At 45.0% G+C, this 19,872-nt stretch overlaps 1 protein-coding gene across 2 annotated transcripts in view; it reads left to right on the top strand.

The window, feature by feature from the left end:
• LOC144822280 (complement factor B-like) overlaps positions 1-19,872 on the top strand; it is an 827,973-nt gene that overhangs the window by 164,124 nt on the left and 643,977 nt on the right. The gene's annotated exons all lie outside the window — the stretch shown is intronic.

The raw sequence follows: 19,872 nt of genomic DNA, 5'->3' as shown, positions 1-19,872 counted from the left end.
GTGTCATATGTCTGGCCGGTGTCTGTCTGTATCTGTGTCACCCACCTGCTTTCTAGTTTCCTCTTACTAAGCCATGCAAGCAAACGGCACGTTTTGTCCCCTGCATCATACAAACGTCGGTGCATGGCTTGTATTGCATGATGCGCGTCCCTTTTAGCCACAGCAATGAGGGGTTACTACTTGTGCTGGCCTGTATTTCCATTTGCAGTAGCTGGTATTTAAGCCCCGCAATCTGTTCGCCCTCCTTTTGTTTCTTATATGCTATGATGTTTTGGGCTCTATTCCTCAGTACCGGTTTGTATGCCTCCCACAGTGTAATAGCCGATTCTACTGACCCCACATTCTTACTAAAATATAGTTCAGAGTCTACCCTGATTTCTTTGGCAACCTGTGGGTCTTTCAATTCCCATGGACTGAGGTTCCATTCTCCTGCTAGGTGTTGCGACCGGGTACCGTCTATGAGCCACAGTGGTGAGTGGTCTGAGAGGCCTCTCGCCAGGTATTCCTCTTTGTGTATATCTTCTAATTCCCCTGCTGGGGTCAATATATGGTCCAGGCATGAGAAGGTTTTGTGCGCACCTGAGTAGAATGAATAGGCTCTGATCTGGGGGTGCTGCCTGCGCCATACAGCTGTGAGTGCCAGTGTGTCAGTGAATCTATTGCGTGGCATCTCCGGGACACTCTTTTTGAGTAGCCGTGCGCTCTATAAAAGCCACTATAACATAACATAACATAACATTAGTGCCTCCCGTAGGGACCGCCGTACGATCCCTCGTGGGGCCCATTACATCGTTAAAGTCCCCCCCCAACGATGTGTGTGCCTGATCCCGCGTCTAACAGTACTGTCGCTAGTTTTTCTAGTGTTTGTTTCTGTAGCCTGGGGGGCGCATATACACTGATGAAGGTAATGTTTCTCCTGTCCCACATCCCTTTCACCGTAACATATGTACCACCTGGATCTGTCCATGTACATTCAATTCTGAAGGGCGGGTTTTTCCTAATCAGTATTGCCACTCCTCTCGCCTCCATCGTGAACTTGGCATGTACTAGTGTCTTGTATGCCCCTCTGCCTAGAAATGCCCAAAGAGTCCCCTTTAAGTGTGTCTCTTGCAATAAGATGACATCTGACTTCAGTCGTTTAAAGTATGCCGCAACCAATCCTCTCTTGATTTTATTTCCCACCCCGTTCACGTTCCAGGAGAGGACCGAATACTCCCCTAGGTTAAGTGTGGCCTTCCCTGTGGTATAGTATGTCTGCCCTGCTGTCTCGGCCGTCTCCACCGCCCCACTTCTGCTGTGTCTATATTCTCACGATATCTGCCTGCCCACCATGGTGCTATCTGATAATGTTAAAAAAACTCCCCTCCCCCCCAAGCTCCCCCATCATCCAACCGACTATTCCTTGGGTCAACAGGACCAACTTTGTTGAGTGTGGACTAGAGAGGTCTGTCGCCCACCCGCCCAAGCTCACCCTCTCAAACTGTGACCTACCCTTCCAGACCCCCCTCACACAGGCCCGCCCACTACAAGTCGGCTATCAGGTGTCAGGGCCTACACACTATCAATGTTTCTTAGTATCCTTCGGGCTAAAATAACAACAAAATAAAACTAATACGGGGGGAATGATAGGGGGAGGGAGGGAAGGAACGAATGGGAATGGGCCAAAAGAGAGAGAACAAAAAAGAAAAAAAAGAAAAAGTTCACACTTGAAAAAGGATAAACAGCACACGTGGGGAGGCATGCAAGCTCCTCTGTCTTTCCATTGTCCTCGCGGCTCTCCAGGCCAATTTCTGAACGTCATTATTCTGCAACTGCTTGTAGAGTCTGACTATCTATCTCGGTCACTGTGCCTGTCTCTACCTAGTTCTCCAGGAGATTGATGTTCTGCAGCAAGGGATGCTCTCCCTCAGAGTCTGTCGTAATATCTTGATCTGTGCAATCTGCTGAACGTTGTCGTGCCATATCCACGGCCTGTGGTGGCCCTCTGGCTTTCTATGTGCGATGTAGACTCACAGAGTCCGAGGCTCGAGGCTTCGATTCTGTTATTCTTCTGCTACCATATGGCATCGCTCGATGCAGGTTAAAATCGATTTTGATCTCGTCGATCTTTTGTTCCAGTGCCTCTCTGGATGATTGAATCGCCTGAAGGAGGACGTTTTTAACAGGTGGACCCGTGGACCCGGAGGGGGGAGGGTTCTCCACTGGCAGAGGCTTGGTGAACTTGTCCATCTTCCCCTGCCTCTGCATTTTGGTGTTTTTATCCCGTGCCATCTGAAGCCACCACTCGTGTGCGCCGACCTAGAGCGATTTGCCCACACGGCAGGGCACCCCTCTTCTGGTCACTGCTTCCGGGTTCCTTTCTCTGCGGCCATTTGATGACAGTGTCCCTCACTGGGCGTTCACCCCCAGTTAAGATCGTGGCCCCCACCTACTTCCACTTCAGGGGCATGTGGGGTGGGAACAGGCACCGGGTGTCCTCTCACGACTGGTGCCCAACTGCCGCACCTTTATGCCTTGAAGCTGCACCGGCACCTCTTCTGCTCATACCTCTTGCATCCGTTGTCACTTGCCTCTCAGGTGGGTTAAGTCAATGTTCAAAGCCTCGGTTGTCAATGTGTCCACCTTGGAGTCTCGGGCCCCTTCACCTGCCCTACAGCACACCACCAGCCTTCTTTTCTGTCCCGTGTCTCCCAGGTATGAAAATAGAAAGGAGCCTACCCCCTGCAGTATGGGGCGGCCACCTGCTACACACCAGCGTGAAGGGTGTTTTGCCTGGAAAGTCTCAGCACTTTGCTCCCCCCTCGCCTAGCGTTCTCCATAGACTGCAGCTCAGTCACTGTAGTCGACGATGGGGGGCCCTCTCCTTCGTTGCAACCGCTCCGATGTGGCCAAGTCCCTGGCCGTACCTCCCCGCCGTCCCAGGGCCCACCAGTCCATCGCCTCCACTTCCAGCGTCGCAGTATCTTCCCCCGGCAAGACCAGCTGATTCACACGGGCCGCCGCCTCTCCTATAGTGCAGTCGTGTTTCCCCTGTAGCACCGCCTCCGCCGTCAGCTGTTCACTCACGGGCCCATCGTCTCCCCCTTCGGCGTGATTCTGCACCTCTGGTTCACACTCCTTCATCCGACTCTGCACTGCTCCACAGCACATTCGGCAGACACGCTGGCTCCAGAGGGCCCTGGGGACGTGAGGAGAAGAGTAGAGACACCCTCAGTACCTTTCAGCTGCTCGTTCTCTCTCTCTCCTTCCGGCTTGGTTCAGCCCCTAGACCTGCGTCGATCTAGTGCTTTTGGCCACCTCCGTCTTCACTCGTCCAGTTGGGCCGCCGCCATTTTGTCTCCTGCCCAGTCTCCACTACGGATCGGTCCCAGCACCTTTGCTGAGGCATTCTTGAAGGCACAACCCGGCTGGCGCATAGACCATGTGGTTCCACACCTTGCCTCTAAGTTTCATTACGTAGTTCTTATCTGTGCATGCAAAATTTATCAGGATCTCTTGCTGGCCATGGAGCTCCGGTCGGACACGTCTAGTCCGCCATGCTGCTGGCCACGCCCCCCCTCTGTGATACATCTTTGCCACTTGAGAGAGTAAGCAGTCTGACATGACGGGTCTGCCATCAATGTATACCCACACATTATCTTCTGTCCTCCTTTCACAACCTGTCTTTATCCATATTTCCTTTTCACTTGCCTCAACTTCATTCTGCAACTGTCTCACCTCCTCCCATGTTTCTAAAGCTGAGAAAAACATAAGTTGGCAGCTGATTTCACTTGTTTCAATTTTCCTGTTAAGTGCCAAGTTATTTCTCGCACAATATTGAGCAATTTGGTCAGCATATCGGTTACCTGCCCCCACATAGTCATTTCCTGACTGGTGAGCAGCACACTAGACCACTGCTATTTCCTTTGGCGATTGTATTGTTTCCAACAATTCTTTTATATTTTTGCCATATCATATAGGAGATCCTGAAGAATTCAGAAATCCCCTCTGCATCCAGAGCTGGCCAAAATTGTGCACAACCCCAAAACCAAATTGACTATCCGTAAATATGGTTATCCTCCAATTTTTCCCAATTTTGCATGCCTTTGTTAAGGCCAGCAATTCGGCTACTTGTGCAGATTTGACACCCGAGAAACAGGATGCTTCAATGACCCCCGAAATTTTACAAACAGCATAAGCTGCACTGAGTCCTCCTTTCTATGTTCTCATGCAGGAACCATTTACAAATAGTTCTTTTAAGGGAGTTTCTTTTATATCTGGGCGGGGCTTAGTACACAACTCAGTCACATCCAATCATGATCTACTTCATCTTTTATTTCTTCACAACATGGATCTGGCAATAATGTGGCAGGATTCATTACTGTACATCTTATTACTGTCACATTTTCTGCTCCCAGAATTACTCCTTCATACTTGGTCATCCGACTAGGGGTAGGGTGCTGTGTTTGAGTTCTTGTTAAAAGAATCTCAACTGAATGTGGGGTGTAGACTTTGACTGGATGTCCCATCACAATCGATTCACTTTGTTCCAGACTCATACAAGTAGCAACTACTGCTTTTTAAGCAGCCGGGTAATGCTGAAGCCACAGGATCCAGAGTAGCAGAGATAATGCTACTGGACATCTGCTTAATCCATGCCTTTAAGTCAAAACTGAAAGTGTACAACCTTCTCTCTCACAACAGAACAGTGCCAATTCTTTCTTGTAATCAGGCATGCCTAAGACAGGGGCCTCACATGAACAATTTTGCAATTTCACAAACGCTTCCACGCACTCATCATCCCAGACAATCGGATCTTTTGTTCTTATCCGGGTTAGCTGAATTAATGGTTTTGACAGCAGGGAAAACCCAACTATCCACTGCCTACAATATCCAACCACTCCGAGAAACATTCTCATCTTTTTTTGCATCTGAGGAAGTTGCATTTACTTGATTATCTTTATTCATTCTGGTGTCACTTTTCTAACTCCTCTTTCTATTTTATGCCCTAGGTATCTAACTTCCTGTTGACAGAACTGTAACTTTTCTGGAGATACCTTGTGTCCTCCTTTGGCCAACGGTTCAGTAATGTAATTGTGTCAGTGACACAATCTTCTCGTGATTTCGATGCCATCAATAAGTCATCAATGTATTGAACTAGGACTGAATCTCTGGGCATGACCAATGTTTCTAAACACTTTTTCAGGATATGATTAAAAATCGAAGGGCTCTCTGTTATACCCTTGAGAAACTCGGCACCATGCCAAGACACGGTCCTTCAACCTAAATGCAAATAAATACTGACTGTCTGGGTGTAAAGGATGGAGAAAAAGGCTTGGCATAAATCAATTACTGTAAACCAGCCTGCATTCCAGGGTATCTGATAAAGAATTACTGCTGGATTTGGCACTACTGGGCAACAAGACACTACAATTTTGTGGATCTTGCGCATATCCTGCACTATGCGGTATTTTCCGCTAGGCTTTTCAAGTCCCATTATTTCTTTAAAATGCCTTGTTTGATCATCCAATCAATTTCTGGAGAAACTCCTGCTTTCACCTGTGGACTCATTTTATACTGACGTGTGTTTGGATAAACTGCACTTTCTTTCACTGACACTTTTACTGGATCTACATTTAACATTAGTCCGATATCTTTTCCTGTAAAATTCCACACTTCTGGATTTACTGTTATTCTCAAAGAATACATCTCATCTATTTCAGTGCCTTGCTTAGCAAGCATCATTTTGTATATAACATCCTCATCAGGGGGTTGGAAAGCGACACCATCTGGTGTACAATAGATTGTGCAATTAATTTTGCACAATAGATCTCTTCCCAACAGATTTACTGGACTGGAACCACAAACTACGAACTGATGCATATCTTTAAAATTTCTAAAATGTACTTCAAATTGGTTTTGTGATTGGGGTTCTAATCTGTTGATTTAACACTCCTACAGCTTGGATTGACTCTCCCGAGATGGGTAGGTTTGGGATGTCAGCTGTTCTCACAGTAGACCAGATAGCACCAGTATCCAATAGAAAAGTAATATCACTACCTTCCACTTTCCCATCAATAAATGGACCTGACTGATCTACCGGCAAGGATGCGCCAAGTACTCACTCCTCTTCCTCCCCTCTCAGGCACCGTCATTGCGAATAGTACATCTCATCAGCATTATTCTGTATAAAATATTGTGCAACCACAGAATTTTTCTTACCGCTTTCCCCTTGAAATCCGGTGCATGCACTGTATTTCTGAGGGTTCACAAAGTTTGGCAAAGGAGCTGGTGGCACCTGATACTGTGGAGAAATTACCTGCTGCGGCTGATTCATAACCACTTCATTCTGCATCTGTGGATTTAAATTTTGATTTGGCCCATTATTATTCTGAACGCTCTTACACTCATTCTTCCAATGTCCAAGCTTTCCGCACGCATGACAAGGAAACTTCTTCTTCACTTCCTCTCTATTCATTTGTCCTCTTACTCTACTCTACCACAATTCGCCACTTGATCATTCTGACTCTGCTCTTTCACCTGATTATCAGTCTAGGTATTCAATGTATTGTCTTGCTGTTCTGCCAATTTCACTTGTGCCCACATCATTTTCTCTTTTAGCTTTCTACGCCTTGCCTCTATGTCAACTCCGCAATACTTGGCATATTTCAAAATGTTATCTATCGTCTTACTCTGCCAGCACAACATGTGCTGTTGAATCATCTAACTAATCTCCGGTTTCAGACAATACACAAACCGATACACAAAATGTCCTATATCCTTATCACCAATATTCTTAAAACCACTATACTGCTTAAACACTTGTAGCAACTGCTCATAATATGCATGCACAGATTCATTTGGCTCTTAAGTTATTCTATCTATCTTTACCCAATCTGTTTCTTTAGGAGGGATTTTCCCTTTCAGGAAAGTAATTACTTGGTGATATTTCTTCATCACCTCCTCTGAGGATGCTCCTGTTTTCGAGTCTCTAGCATACTCCTCACTTGGCCAATCAACTGTGATCTTACACTCCATCCATAAGTCAGCAGGTACTACGATATCAAACAAACCTTCCAGATCCTTTAACAAAATCTTCGAAACTTTCACACATCTTTCAACCTGTTTGTACCATTCTACTAGTTTCTCTCTCAACCTAGGGAAATTGTAAATGACAAAATATCGTGTCTACTCCACGGAACATGAACATATCCACCTCCAGGAACCTCTCTCATAGGACACAATCTATCTGCTTTTTCTGATTCTTTGAGCGGGAATGCCGATGATGCCCCCTTTGCTTATACGTCCTCCTTTTTCTTTGTCCACCTAGTCCTACACTTGTCAATGTCTCCCCACTTCTGCAAAATGTTCATTAACTCTTTTATCTGTAATATTTAACCAGACACATTCATATTCTCCAAATCCTTGTCAGTAAACTTTACTCGATATGGTTTCTGTAATAGTTTTGATCTCCCTCTATCTCTGAAGCAAGCTCTGTCAATCTCTCATGGAACAATCTTGCATTTCTGGTTATACTGCTACATATACACAACAACTGTTCATCATTGTAAATACTCAGCCTTTCTACTCCACCTATCACCTCTTCCAACTCCACTTTTAATCTTTAAATATCTAAGATCTTTGCTGCTGAGCTTTGTTTTCTTATTCCCTGTGCCCACTGTTCTAAATCTTCTGGGGTGACTGCTGTTGAGCTTCTATTTCCTAAAGGTACCATAGGCCCTTTTTCTTTTGAACTTCCGGATGTGGCTCTTTTTGGTGTTTCAATTATAGGTTCTCTTATTGGAAGGTCCATTAATGAAATGACTAAATCACACTCACTGGCCTGATCATCAGATATTATTATTTCTTTTATGGGATTACTCCAAAGAATCGTTACCTCTTGAGGTTTTGGGCAACTCATGTTATCTCCATATATCGGGATAACAGGACCTATTGTCACTGGTACTGTCAAAGCTTCAATATTCAAATTATATTGACTTATTTTCTGTACTATTTCCTCCCTAGTTTTACTTAAGGCTTCTCTTTCTTTATCTTGGGGCACCCTATTGACTGATGTATCATGTACAATTTGAGGTATTAAGGGTGTTACCATTACCGGTGCACTTGGGGTGACTCTACTGGGTCCTTCTTGGTACGGAGGAGGATTTTTAGTTAAGATATCCTCCAACAATTTGTCATCTGAGTCACCATATCCTGACAAATTCATGTGTTTTGTTTTCTCCTCACACTTGCTTCCTGACTGTTCCTCAGCCATTAACACTGGATATAAATATTCGGATACCATAGCTCTTCTCCATTGCTTCATCTGACCATCATGTGACTCGTGCAAATATCTGGGGAAAAATCCTGTATATCTTCCACCTCTTCATTTCTCTCGTTCAAATGACTCAGGGCCAGATGTAGGTAGCCAAATACCGGTCGGTAACGGCCGAATTCGGCCGTTACCGACCGGTATTTGGCTTTTGAGATGTAGGTGCCTGAAAACAGGCCATTTCGGTAATTTTACCGAATCTGTAAATATACCGGTCGGTAAATTTACCGACCGGTATTTTTACAGAATCGGTAAAATCGAGATGTAGGTGGGACTCTTCTGAGTCCCACAAGCCCTACAAAATCGGTATTTTACCATCAAATACAAGTTGATGGTAAAATACCGATTCAGGTGTGCATGCACATGTGTGCATGCACACCTGTGCCATATGACAGGCAGACCTGCCCTTAGGGCAGGTATGCCTGCCACATGGCACCTGAACCCGTTTTGGGGTGCTAGAGGGTGTCAAAGTGACACCCCCTGCACCCTTGTGAAATTTGGTATTTACCGATTCGGTAAATACCGACCGGTAAATGCCCAATCATTCCTATGGGCTTCATAGCCGAATTTTACCGATTCGGTAAATGCACATCTGTATTTACCTACATCTCGGTACTTATATTTTACCACTTCTTAAATACCGAATCGGTATGATTCGGTATTTAAGAGGTGGTAAAATAATTTTACCTACATCTGGCCCTCAGTCTCTTATTCTTTAAAAAGCCTCATACTGAGTTAACCTAGGTCTCGGTTCAAAATCATTCATTCTCATTCTCAAATTCTGAAGGATTCTCCCATTAAACGTACCATTTTCTGGGAAAGATATTACTCCATCACCTTATGCATATTCTATCCAATTCTCCAACCACACACAAGTATGTTATCCTCTTTCCATCATCATAAAGGAAACAGGTGTTTTTGGCGGCGGAATAGGAATTCCCTCTCTAGTCAACACAGGCTTATCTTTCTTAAAGAAATTCTTAATTTTCTTAATTAGCAACATTTTTCTCTTTTCCCCATACATTCTAGATGCACAATATATATATAAAAGAATACTCTGCAAACCTTGAAGTCTTCTATCAGTGCGACTCACACCAGCTGTCAAATCAGAATCCAAAAAAACAACTATTTTCAGCCAATCCTAGCGCAGCTTCTAACTATTAACCAATCAGATTTAGGCTCACTCTCGTGGTCTGACCAATGGCAGTTCTGCCTTTTTGTGACATCAGTATTACTCCTTACTACTGAACCCTCCTTTACAATCTGCTTCTGTCTCACGCCCGCTGTTTCAACCAATCCCAGTGCGGGTCTCTGTGACATCAGCACAGCTCCGGCGACTGACCCTCCCATCACAAGGTAATACGAAAACGTATTTCTTTACTTTTCTTCAAAATAAAATCCATTAGTAACAACATAGAAACATTTGCTACTCTGCCTGTTCCACTAAACAAAGGATAGATAGATTTCAGACTTATTCCGGAGTCTCAGAATTGCTCTACTTCCACTGCGAGTAAAACCTCTGTTTACCCTTCATTCAAGCTCGAGAGAACCTGTTACTCCTTCAGTGTTACCCTAACTAGGAAATAAGACCAAAGTTTCACAAGCGAACCCTCTGCTAACACTCACACTCTACTTTTATATAAAATAGTCCCTAGTTTAATATTGCCAGCCCTACGTAGCTTCTCAGTATTATTCCAACAGACGAGTAACGTCACTGCAGTGTGGCTTCTGTCACCACCCGCTATTCATTTCCACTGGATTTTCCGGACAACATAAAACAAGACGCTAACTCTTTTTGTTAAACATAAATCAATAATATTTATCACCAACTAGTCAATAATAAACATAGCTCTGCTACCAGAAAACTGCGTACCAACAACCGATACTCCACTACCATATACTCACCTGGGCCCAAGAACACACACTTGTTTGAGTAAACCGCTGAAGTCAAAGTTTATAATTTCTTTCACAGTTTTCAAGATAAGTTAATTACTATTCCTAACTAACATTTCACTGATCAAAACGTTCTTTCCTCTGGTCGATGGACCATTAGTTGAACTAGTTGATGGTGAAAATGACATAAGCTAACTTATTATTTTATTTAATGTAAATAACCACAGACTCGGGAAAGTTTTAAATCTTTATCTAAATTTCAAACACATGTGAGCCATCTCAAATACACAGTGCATCCACCATCATCCTTAGGAGAGAAAATTTAATTATTTCATCAAACAAATTTTGGACTCATGCAATGATCAATACTCAGAAAGGGAGAGGACAGAGAGATAAGAACATCTGCAAATTGCGCGAAAATGTATTTACCAAGAATGGTGTGAAAACCAATCCCTTGGCCAAAGGGCTGGTAAAGGTCCCCCGATCAGGCGACAAAGACTTCAGGGCAGGATTCAGGACAGGATAGATGACCTCTCTAGAATACCGACGCTTGCATAGCAACCCTCTCTGACAATCTCTTCCTCCTCGAGATTCTTCCGCGATCGTCTGTCTAACCCTAATTAAATTAGGATAGAAGGTTCTGCATTCGGCTCTTCATCAGCATCTCACAGCATCTCTCCCAGCAGCAGCATGTCCCGCTCACAGCATCTGGACTCCCGAATCACTGCAGCATTCAGCAAATCTCCTTCTGACTAACTAACTAAAGCTATCTCAATTATACCTTTCCCTCTGCATGTTCCACCTATTAATGTTTCACTATCGTAAAAAAACGAAATCTGATTGGTCAGGCAAACGGAAAGATCATCACACCATGCTTACATGTTATCTGAATCTGTTCGACTATTGTTCATGAACCCATCACCTTAATTTGTATTCATATTTTTATTTCCCACCCGAATTCATGTTTCATTTGCAACATTTGTTTAAAATCTAACATGCAGGTCCATTCATTTGAACTTTTCACTGCCCGTTCTCAGGCTCGAACACTCTGCGTTCTTGTCCTTCTTCCAACCTTTGTGTCATCACTCCGGATTAACTTTCAGTGCTGATGCACGGTTGTCACATGGCTCAGCTGACTTCAGTTATACATGAAAGGCCCAAATATGCACTAGTGATGAAGTCAGAACGACTGATGTTACTTTAAAAAATAAATGGTTTCACTGTATACCACCCACCTCTACTCTATCCCAGTTCATTTATTAGACTTATCCCCGCATTAGCATTAGTAAAATCACTCGATTTAGTTTCAGGCAAGCAGATGCCATACAGATGAGTCTTCACGACTCCATTTCAGTACCTTCTGCTCATGCGCAAGAATTTCCCTCCAAGCGAAAGCTTGTCATACTGCATAGATGCAGTTGACGCATGCACATTAAAGATTTCCTCGTTTAAAGCAGTTTAGTTCTTTTTTCATGTTATTATCGTTAGTAAGCACATAAGCAAGCTTCATTAACCTGTGTATGGATGTGGTGCGCATTAGTTATTCACCAAACGTATTTAATAACATGTTAGTGAGTTAAAAGAGAGGATTACTTCCGAGCAAGTCTCTTTTCTACGAATCCTTGCTCCATCAATATCAAGGGGACTGCCTCACAATTAGAATTAGTTTTAAAACCTGAATCTAATTTTTCTGTAATAACCTCTTGTCTCTCCCATAATCTCTCTTTTTCCTTATTTGGACTATTTGAAGCTCATAAGCACTTGCCAGTTAAGTACAAAATAAAGTACCTCCACCGTAATGTAAGATAGATTACCCATATAGTGTTATTTCATCTATTACCTCCTCAACACTGCCCTCAGTATCTTCTGAAAGTTCCACATATATAGAATCATGATCATCCACAGTTACTAATGAATGTCTTACATCAATACCTATAAAGGTTTGAGAGACACACCATGTGCATTTACGGAGTATATATTTGGACATTTCAGGACATTGTACCAATATATCTATGTGGTATTTATACAGCAAAAATCTAGCCAATAGGCAGGGGAGCGCTGAACAGAACCAAAACATAGACAACATGTGAAAAAGGGGTAGCTGGCTTCCGGACTATTGCTGCATCATGATGTAGTGCTCTCTAAAGATTTGTATCTACAGCTTTTCACTAAATTGGAGCAGAGTCTGGGCAGCCCTAATGGATATAGTGATATTGTTTCAGATCAAGGCCACATAAATAGATAGAGCCTGTTACCTTTTTTTTTTTTTGTACACTTCATCTCCCGTCAGAATCCTGCAATGCTACCATCGGGTTGCACTACTTGATGACCTTCTGCAAGCCTGCTGTCATCATGAATACTATTTTGCAACCTGTGCTGAACTTCAGTGTTCAAACACTCTTGGAAATCAGATCCACTCCAGATTCCATTTCAGGGTTTACTTATCAACCATTAGTGCATTATGGTATTTGTGTGCCTCACCTTACCATACAAGCTGAGGAGGAGACTCTTAGTGAATCATATTATACTTGGATATAAATCTGGTTTTGGAGTTTAAAAAATAAATAAATAAATATATATATATATATATATATATATATATATATATATATATATATATATATATATATATATATATATATATATATATATATATATATATATATATATATATATATATATATATATATATATATATATATATATATATATATATATATATATTATACTTGGAACTTTGTCTTATCGCTTCCAGTACATGCATGTGCTCCCTTGCACAAATTCTGGTCATATTATGAAACTAAATCCGATCCATGTTCCACTCCGGATTTTCGTTCTGCCCACTGGTTGCTTCCTGGAACCTCTGTGCACTCCTTCAGGCAGAAAGCTGGAGAAGGGACTTTCAATCAATCAATCAAGATATTTGTATAGTGCGCTACTCAGCCGGAGGGTCTCAAGGCGCTTGGGGGAGGGGGGTCCGCTACTGCTCGAACAGCCAGGTCTTGAATTGCTTCCTGAAGGAGAGGTGGTCTTGGGTCAGACAGAGGTGGATGGGGACGGAGTTCCAAGTCTTGGCTGCCAGGTAGGAGAAGGATCTTCCTCCCATGGTGGCTCTTCGGAGGGGTGGAACGGCGGCGAGGGCGTGGCTGGTCGATCTTAGCTGGCGGGGTGGATCTTTGCCCTCAGCTGCACTGTGCTACTGCCTGCTCACACCTGTTCTGAATTCCAACCACCTCACTGGCTGTGAGGTGGTGCCTGCCTTCTGCATTCAGTACTGGTGCTTCAACTGCTGTTGCTGGGAGCTCCTGCTTTCTTCTTCAGTTGCCTGCCCTGCTTAATCATTGAAACCTTGAGAGGAGTTCCTGATTCCTGCTACTGCTTCTTGCAGTGTCCTGGTTTCCTGTGGATGCCCTGACCTGCATTGTGCTTATGTGTTTTCCTTGTTTTCAGTCTCACCATCCTTTCTAGCCGTATATCCTGATTTATGTGTGTTCCCTGTTGGGTTTCTGGCCATGTATTCACAGAGTTGGCTACAGTTCCCTTTTTTTCCTTATTCTGAATTTCTTTTCTGTCCTTCTTCCAAATTTCTATGTTTATTCCATGTACCAACAGGGCATTACTTGTTCCACTGCCTGTTGGGTACATCCTTGAATCCTTGTTCTGAACTAGTTCCAATTTCCTTGTACCAGAAGGCATTACTTGTTCCAGTGACTGTTTGTACAGCCTTCCTGTGGTTCCTTTATTCAAGTTCTTGATTTCTGAAGCCCTGTTTATAATTCCCTGTCTAGTTTTCTCCTTGCCAGATTTCTGTTTTGTCTTACCTGTTTTCTGGTTATTCTTTCCACTCTGGTTTTTTGTTCCATCCAGATTCTGTCCACTGTCTTTTGCAGTCCATATCCAGTTATAGTGTGACCTTTGGCTTGGTCTCTGTTCTGATCAGGTAAGAGAAAGGCTTCTGTTGTTGCGCCCAGGTCCTTTGGAGTCTTACCTGTCTCAGTGTTGTTGTCAGCCTTGTCCACCTTGCCCTGAGTACAACAATCCTTTTACAGGAGGCCCCACTATGACTGTTGTTAAGAGCTATCTGCTGGTGTTAGTCCAGAGGGCTTTCACTAAACTGCCAAGAAACCACTTGTTTATATGCCAGAGCACCGTTTACTTTTTCTTGTCTATCTTCTGTCCTGTGTTGTTTAGCGGCCTTAGTTACATCTTGAGTAGCCTGGTAATACCTTGCCTTGTCTCGTTGCTAAGTATTACCTCTGGAATCACTCTGCTCTGCCTTCGCTCCCTGACATCTCCAGTCTGATGGTGTCCTGGCTGCAGGTGTATTGAGAGCTACCGGAGAGTGTGAGCATGTCAGTCAGATAGATAGTTGTACTGGTTGCAATGGCTTTGTAAATGATGCAGCTGGTATGGAGATGGTACGGGCCAGCAAATGGAGACAAGAGCATTCCATTAAGATGCTGGTGATGTGGCTATATTTCTCAGACCTTTAGTGAAGCATGCTGCAGCATGCAGGATGTACTTAACCCCTTTGCTGCGGGGCGTTTTCACCTGCTGTGCCGGGGGAAGGGAGGCCGCACGCGGCGCCGCTGTGCTTGTGAAGAGCTCGGCTCGTCATGAGGCACAGTGGAGCTGCACTCATGACGAGTGGAGCTCGTCACGACCACACCCGTTTTGGAACGTTCAGGACAGCGGGGAAATTACCCCAGCGTGTGAACGTTCCAACGGTCATGACGAGCTCAGCTCGTCATGAGTGCAGCTCAACCGTGCCTCATGACGAGCTGAGCTGGATTGTCCATCTTCAGGACAGTGCTTTGCTACATTTATGTACCCCTCCCCCATACAGCTCTGAGGCTACTAAACGGGGATGTATAATATATATATAGGGCTGTACAAAGCCCTAATTAAAGGGATACATGAATAAACATGATGAAGCATTTTAATGGTACTAGCCACTCGCTAATCAACACATTCTGTTCATCCAAAGTCCACATCTGGCTATACTCTCACCTACCATACCTGGACACATTAGACACAAATCCTGGCACAGTCAGGCACACAATATGACTCCAGCCCACTTAGATGGATAAGCCTATTGCCACCGCAACAGGAAATCTTGATAATATTATAGGCACATTTCACGCTACACCTCACTCTACACCAACAGCACACAACCATGCCACTATCAAACACACAGATTTCTAGAATGAGTGTGGAGCTCTCACACCATAAATTCCATGCATGGAGCGAGAAATAGGGGTTTCCAAAGCATTGCCAGCCTCAAAACATGTGTGGCCATTAACACACTTCTCTTCTTCCCCCTTTATGCTTTGAAAGGGTCAGATTTGTTTCCTACCAGGGTATGGTGTAAATCCTTTTTCAGGGTGGAGAGAGCAAATAGCTCACCCCCAGATTTGTTGGTGATGCAGGACAAGAGGTTTGAATGTGAATACTATTCCCCCATGCTCCATCTTTCACTATAGAGAACTTTGCACAGTGGGAATAGTAGGTGTGAATATTTAAGAGTAGAGTTGCTACTTTCTTTGTGAGTCTGGCCAATATGTGGCATATTCAAGTCAAGCTATATGCACACCTTGGCTCCAACATGCACAAAACATGACCATGGCTCCTAGCCATTCAGATGGCTAGGAGCCTCAAACGCACATCTAGAGCAAGTTGCCTCTACCTTTGCCAGCAGCGCCATATGTGCCAGTGGTGGGCCTGGTGTTCATTTTTGATGACAAGGACATTTTTTTGCATCATCATACTTTGATCTAGAGCAATTGAGAGAAGGCTTGAAAAGGGGGAAAGAATGAGGAATGGTAAGATGGGAAACAGTGACAAAGGGAGAAAGCAGGGATGAAATAAATCCTGCAAGAGTGAGATAGAGAAAGAAATGGAGCTCGTGGAAGAAAGAAGCATAAGATTGAATCAAGACTGAATAGCCTTAGTATTTGGAAACCTCACAACCAATGATAGCAAGCTCCTAAGAAAACGTTCGGCCCCATCACTTACTTGTTTCAAATGTAACATTTTGTTCCCACCTTTTCCTTCTTTCTTTCCTTCATGTTTTTCTCTCTTGTCCTCTGAGTCAAAGTATGATAAAAAAAAAAGTGAGAGCCAATCCCCACAAATGAGTGCAGGTGGACTCCACCGGCACCATTGGCACAAACAACGCACTGGGTACAACCTCTGCTGCCATCACATGCACAAAATGACTCCACTCCATATAAGCAGAGAGCAGTGTGCAACCTCAGTGGTACATGCATTCACATTAAAACAACATATCAGTCATCCGGAAGGCATTGAGTTAAACGTGAACGTAATATAGTCATATGCGCTCAAAATGATACCAACGCTGAATAATGGGCAACAATGCCTTAAAACATATTAACCACTGATACGGAAGTAATGAACAACCATACACCCCAATAGAAAGAAACAAATTAATGCTATTTGGCACTAGTATCCTTACCCTAAATGCTCTTCTCAGATCCATCACAAGGTGTAGCCCGCTACTCCTCAGTGTACTCCACCATGAGACAACACATTCATTGGTCGTTCAGACCTTGTCGCCACTAGCTGGTATACATAATTGTAAGCCACAGCAACCACAAAAAACACAATGTCAGAAGAACTCTGGTCAACAAGAGTCCCAAGGGGGGGTGGACTGGCGCCGGCTACGATGGCTGCCTCAACGGAGAGCTCCGCCGGGGTCGGGCCGTGCCCTTAACACCCTGAAATTCGGCATTGATCCACTAGAAGTGACCTAAAACCTGTGCACACAGTATGCGATACCACCCTGGAACAGCTTACCGCAAAACACGGTCTGTGAAAGGACAATCTGGGACTGCTCCATCACATCGACGAGACACCACAGCCACAGGTGACAGCCGTGCGCGGCCTGGAGGTAACACCCCTCGGCCGCCTTCAAGCTCGCTCTCTGCAGAGGCCCACCCCTGTATGATCCTACTGGGGCTGCACCTTCATACTCTCGCTCCCCACGCCCTGTAAGTGACTCCCGTGACCCGCTTCTATCGGCGCCCGAGACTGTGTGTATTTCCGCGGCCGCACTGGGGGAACGGGAACACGCACCGCCGTAATCCCCAGGGGACGGCCCTTACACTGCATGGCACTGGGCCGGAAGGTCTGAGCAGGGCACGCTCTTACACGCATTTGTAACTAGCCACTGACAACGACAAGCGAGGCAGATGTGGTGGACCCCTACTGTTAAAATCTGGATTGTGGCGTAAACATTATCGGCGCCATCTTGTCCCTTTCAGATCCATATGTGCGTGTAAGCAGCAACCATTTTGATTGCCATGGTCTCTCTGCCCACTCCCGATAGCCAGCGTCTCTCTCTCTCCCTCACTCCCAAACCACGCAAGCATCCCCGACAACCCCCGGTCTCTCCTGCTTGGGTCATAAACGCACCTCCAGCGCGACCCTGCCTCCGAGCCACATCCCGTGCTGAACCCCCTCACTCTTTCATCTCATTCATAGAACAGACCCTTTTTGATAACCTCTTCCTCCCTGCCCGATTGTCCGGCCTGACCCCAGGCCATCACTTAGCTCAGCAGATGCAGTTTATTGCCCCCTACAGTAGGACCTCGCCCCACATCAAAGGAGCGGGGATTAATCAATGCCTTCACCCCCCTAGATCCGACCGATTGCCCACATCCCTGTTCCCAGCGGAATGTCCAGCTGCGCGATAGCCATCATGCTGTGATTTGGGTGGGGACCTCTACTGTAGATATGTGTGAGAACGGGCCTGAACCGGGGATTCCAAAGATGCCTTTGTGAACGTCAAAGCAATACCACGGATGTCATAAATGTAATAAAGCCATAAACCTGTGTATAAGAGGCCAGGCCTCAGAGATGCGGTCAGAGCACCTCGAGAAGATACCCTGTTGTCTGATTTGACGTGTTCTGCTCCGTCGGAATAAAACTTCTGTTTCCTGCCTTCCAGTCTCCAGCGCCTGCCTCTTTATTTGGTAACCGAGAGTTGGGTGAGAGGCGGCTAACGCCGGGCAAACCTTGAGAAGGGGTAATCGACCTGATCTGCCTGACCCTTTTTCCTCAATTGGCGTCCCAAACGTGGGGCCCATCAGCGACACGTGGATCCAGTGGGAGAGGTCCTGACGACGGAGTGAACGACTGCAACGATCGGGAAGTGCACCTGCCCGATAGACCCTCGTCTGGCAGCCGATCATCCGAACTTCACTAGTTCCGAACAGACCTCTCTCGAGTGATCTACTGTCCTGACTGGGAACCATCAGGAGTGCCACAACAGAAGATAGAGGACGATCGGGCGCTGGAATCGGAAGACAGGAAACTGTCCATACGGTCCGGGTAAGGTCGTGTAACACGACAAACTGTGAAATATTTGATTGATTGATTGGAAAATACTAGTATTACTCTCCGAATTGTTGGTTCTCTTGGAGATTCTCTGTCTGCAAACGGAGAGAAATAGAAAGTATAATTTCTCTTCCTTTGCAGGTAGTGAAGGGTAGGTAACGCAGGCTTTTGCCCCCGTTGTAATCCGTCGTGCCTATTTTTCTCCCCCACTGATTGATTGTTTGCCCAAACATTGTTTGTTCGAGGATTGTTTTCTCGAGAATTCTCTGTCTACAAACGGGGAAGGATAAAAGTATTCTGTCCTCCTTTGCAGATAGTGAAGAATAGGTAACGCAGGCCTTTGCCCCCGTTGTAACCCGTCGTGCCTATTTCTTTCTCGCCACTGATAGTTTGATTGAACGGACATTAATTGTTCGACATTTAGTTCTTTGGAGGTATTTTCTGCTGACAAATAACGTGGAATAGAGATATTCCGTCTAGTCTTTGTAAGCAGTGAAAGGATAGGTAGTGCAGACTTTTGTCCCCATTGTAACCCGTCATGCCTATCTTCTCCCCATTGTCCAGTAGTTGGTTCAGCCCGGACCGCTTATTAAAGGTGGATCATCCAGCTCCTCTGGAAGGCACCCCTAATAAGGATATGTTTTTAAAGTATGGACTAGTCGCCGTAGCTTATAGTAAGTTATGGCATAAATATACTAACAAGGATCAGGAAAGTCAGTGGCCACTGATAGGATCCTTCGATGACGCAAAAATAAGCGTACTGGAAACAGCCCTTTGTAACAATAAAACAACTCCCACTATGCTTGATAGTTTCGGCATGTGGCGCAAGGAGACGGAACAACGAAAGAAAAGAAACGAAGTCAGACTAGAGAAAGAATTGCGAAAAGCGGCTCATTTAGCTGCGAGCAAGTTGAAAGAAGAGATAAAGGAAAGAGAGGGAGCTAGACTGAAGCAAGAATCCGAGACATCGAGCCAATGTCCCGTTAGAACACCCTCTACGCTTTACCCTGAGCTACCTTCGAAGCAGCGAGCGAACGATGATCTACTGCTAGGTCCCCCGATCATCTACATGCCCCCTCCATACGCCCCTTCCCAACCTCTAGTGCAACACACGCAACCCCCTAGCACAGATGAGAGCAGTGCCAGAGCCTCGGTCCTCACGGCCTCCACGCCGGCCGAGCCCCTTGTACTCAGCGCAGCGCAAGCAGCAACATTAGATGAGCCCGAAACTAAGAAGAAAGACTCTGCTAGGCTCCATCGATTGAATAAGGATGAACGAGCAGGGATTGATAAGATCGCAAAGACGCTAG

The sequence above is a fragment of the Lissotriton helveticus genome, chromosome 3_1 (genome assembly GCF_964261635.1).
Source record: "Lissotriton helveticus chromosome 3_1, aLisHel1.1, whole genome shotgun sequence".
Lineage (NCBI taxonomy): Eukaryota > Metazoa > Chordata > Amphibia > Caudata > Salamandridae > Lissotriton > Lissotriton helveticus.
The sequence above is the reverse complement of the archived record's forward strand: the minus strand, read 5'-3'. Positions and strand labels throughout refer to the sequence as shown.